Source organism: Cajanus cajan, chromosome 6 (assembly GCF_000230855.2).
Source record: "Cajanus cajan strain Asha chromosome 6, NIPB_CcT2T_4, whole genome shotgun sequence".
NCBI lineage: Eukaryota > Viridiplantae > Streptophyta > Magnoliopsida > Fabales > Fabaceae > Cajanus > Cajanus cajan.
The window spans coordinates 17,388,818-17,392,594 of NC_138522.1; the positions used below are offsets into that span (position 1 = coordinate 17,388,818).

The 3,777-nt window shown below is 32.5% G+C and overlaps 1 long non-coding RNA gene across 1 annotated transcript; it reads left to right on the top strand.

Annotated features, from left to right (window-relative positions):
* The first annotated feature begins 1,089 nt into the window (after positions 1–1,089).
* LOC145958990 (uncharacterized) lies at positions 1,090–2,166 on the top strand. Its single transcript, XR_014434584.1, has 2 exons — positions 1,090–1,874; positions 2,031–2,166. It is a non-coding gene; the product is annotated as an uncharacterized LOC145958990 (long non-coding RNA).
* The last annotated feature ends 1,611 nt before the right edge of the window (positions 2,167–3,777 follow it).

A 3,777-nucleotide genomic window follows, 5' to 3' on the forward strand; every position in this document is an offset into this window, starting at 1 on the left:
AGATACAAGTTGTAACAACTTGATATTTTTAAATTTTTCTCCAAAATAAAAATATCCAACAAAAAAATCTTTTTAAGTATATATTGTACTGTAGTAACAATAATATCGATAATAATAATTATAATTAAAATTAAGTATTTTATTGAATTGACTTTGGTGTACACCTCAGTTAACTTTATATTTTAAGGTGAATGAGCTGAGACAGTTCAAAAATCTTGAATTTAATAAAAATTAAAATTTAATTAAAAATATATCAACACACAAATATTTTTTTTTATAAAAAATTACGTGACTGATTCTCCATTGCATATGGAGATACATAGGAGCAGGAAATAAATCTTGTCGAGTCAAAAAATAATAATATTATCTTTTTTATATAATAATTTTGATTTTTATAAAATAATTGCATTAGTTAAATAAAATATATTTGATTGTTATAGTTAATTTTAATTAATCTAGAGTGAGATAAATATTTTATAAATTATAAATAATTTTTTTAATTAATTAAAGGTAATCGTCTTAGGATAAACGTTATGAGGTACTAATCCATTTCTTACACTTAATCGACTCTCTAACTCGAAAATTTGATTTTATAGACTGTTTTTCTACTTTGCGGTTTTTTTAACTTTTCTTTATAAAAATAAATATTAATGACGATTTTATTATTTTAAATTTTATATTCGCCGTCCTATTGTGATCGGTTGCAACAAATGTTAGTGACGGATTAGAGAAATTTGAAGAATAAAATAGTAAGGAAACGGACAAATATTTGTGCTTTACCTAGGCCCGATGTTTCTATATCACGATGATCCGATCTTAATAGCCCTTATTGCAAATAACGAGATGCAAATACGGTTTGTATATATAGAAAGCTTGGTCAATACCATATTTTATGATCCGTTTAAGACACTACGAAATATAGTATTTTCTTACAAAATTTTATGCAAAAAAATATTTGCATGAAATTGCTACGAAAATTTCTACCAAAAATTTTTTTTCAAGAAATTGTTATGAGTATTTTTGTGACTTTGAGTTCGCAGAAAATTTTTACAAAATTTTCTACCAAAATTATTAACTTTATGAATTTTTTTGCCAATAAAAATTTCTAGAAAAAATTGCAGGAATTTCCTTCAAATTTTATTTAGAATATAAATTTGCAAGAAATGTTAAATTTTTAAGTAATGTCAAAATATATTTTCTGTAATTTTTCTTATAAATTAAATTAGCAAGAAAATATATTTAATTTAATTTATTTATTTAGTTTTTTTTATTAATTTAAAAACTAAAAAAATTAAAATTCAACTAATTATCTATCGCACCCACAAGAAACCCACACACAGCATGTTGTGTACAGTATGAAACACGAGAAATCCACCGCACCGTACCCACTGCTTATGAAACGCATCGTACCCACTGCTTAGAGAAACACGAGAAACCCACCGCACCGCACTGCATACAAATCTACCACGTAGAGAAACTCATTCCTCCGTCACCTCTTAAGATCGTTCCAACGTCACCTTTTAGATCGCATCGCACCAGTGACTTGCTCAAGTAAATATAATGATTTTCTTTTGATTTTGCGGTGATTTATTTACTCTTTTCGTGCTTCTTCGTTGTAATTTGTAATTTATCTTATTTTGAATTCTATGTATCTTCATAGGTTAAAGAAGAAGACAAACTCTCCTTTTGTTTTGTCTCTCATTTTCTTAATTCTTCTCTCTACTAGGGTTTATATGTTTCCTTTTACCAAGATTTTGGTTGTTCTACTCTGTGTAGTGTAATTGATTTTTTACTTTACTAATTTTCAGGTCAAGGAATGTTTTGAATGAGCATGCAACTGATAATACAAAGGAGATTGATTCTACAGTTAATGAGTAGTATTTCTCTCATGCAGTTTCTCATTCTCTTTTTTCTTTTTCTTTTTTCGAAATCATTCTATAGTTGAAAAATTGTGTGCCCTCTATAAAGGTACATGTACTGTAGTTTGCTTATGTGCATGTATGTTCGATTGTCTTATTTGTGGTTTGTAGATTAAGCCTCTGGTGGAACCAACGAAGGATATTATAAAAGAGACTAGAATAAAGTACTCTTGGCATGATTTTGTCTCTAAAAGTAAGCACTGGTGTTATTGTGTTTTGGCATTGTTAATGGAAGATTTTTCTCCTCTTCTGTAGATTTTGCATGTTTATTCACTTCTAGACATCAATTTCAGCTTTCCAATCTGTAAAAAGTGACACATAATGTTTGATTACTAGTTTCCTATAGCTGAATAATAGATGCAATTATTTTTGAGCTTGTTTCAAAATAATGTTTCAGTAGATATTACTTGCAATTGGCGAAGCTTTTTCCATACCATTTTTGAATTGTCATTTCCCCGCATGTGCTGCCCCAAATAATCTCATCTATATTGTCATAGAATTATGTTTGTCTCCTCCAATATTTAAAGTTGGTGATTTAACATGTTTATCACTAGTTATGTTTAGACACTTTCAGATTCCGAAAAGGTTGGAATATACAGGCTTCAATTTAGGATTCTTTGCTCCAACTATACTGCATAATTTGCATTAACAGAGTCTTGATTATTTAGTTGAAAATAGAAGACCTGTTGAACTTTAGCTACTAAGAAAGAAGTACAAGATACTAGGAACCAAGTGCACACTTTGATGGAAGAACTTTGGAGGGGGCCGGATTGATGTAGCTTCCTTCAAGTCTCTCCCTAGATCTTTGGCTCCTAGAATCCTTCCAATGCTTGTGTAAGGCTCCAATGGAGGGAGGAACCTCACGGCCACCTTAAGATGGTGGAGAAGCCTCTCAAGAATGCGCCACTCTTGGTGAAGGGATAAGCATTCTTCAACCCGCCACACTTGTCTTTGGAAAAAGTGATAAGAGATTGGTTTTGCACAAAGAGGTTTAGGACCTTTGGGAGAAGAGAAATCTGATCTCTAATCTGAATACTCAATTCTCATTAATGCCAAAAGTGTCATACAAGTGAAAATTTGAGGCTATATAGGCGTGACCACCTAGGGGTTAAGCTAGACTAGATCATGGTTCACTAGGAACCATGGTTGGGTCCGTCCAACTTAGGGAGCAAGAAAAGGCTAGACCATGGTTCACTAAGAACCATGGTTGAGCCTTCCTAAACCGCCCTTGTGTAGGAGAGAAAAGAGGTCCAAGCATTTGGCCAAGTGTGCACCAATGTGAACACAAGGTGTGAACACAAAGGTGTGGACGGTTTTGATTGGTTTCATTTAACTCCACCCGGTTTGAAAATGGTTCATTTGGTTTAGTTAGGTTCATTCAATGTGAATGGAACCTAGCTAAATCAAATCTATGAAAAATTAGGAGTTAAATGAGTCCAATATGTAAAACCTTTATCCTAAGACCACATTTGGCTAAAATGCTAGGAGCACACTTTAGTCTACTAATGCCACTCCTATGCCTACTTCTAAAAAGAAAAAGGTGCCTCCAAAATACAAAGGCAAAACAATCCTATACAAAGTCTACTATATACAATATATACAATGGGACTACTCAAGATACTACTAAGGAGAAAAGTACACAATGCTCATGGTGAGCAAGGGTCTAAGAAGCACCTCCTCCTTAGATGTCTCTTCTAGCTTCCTTACCATGGACCTTGTCAAAGGTCCAATGGCCTTCATGTATTCCTCTTCCTTGGATGGTCCTCCATCATACCCTCCTTCTTGGGAAGGATCTGTCCTCAGATCTACCTCTTCATCATCCATGTTAGCATTCCCTGAAAAAGGCATAAGATCACAA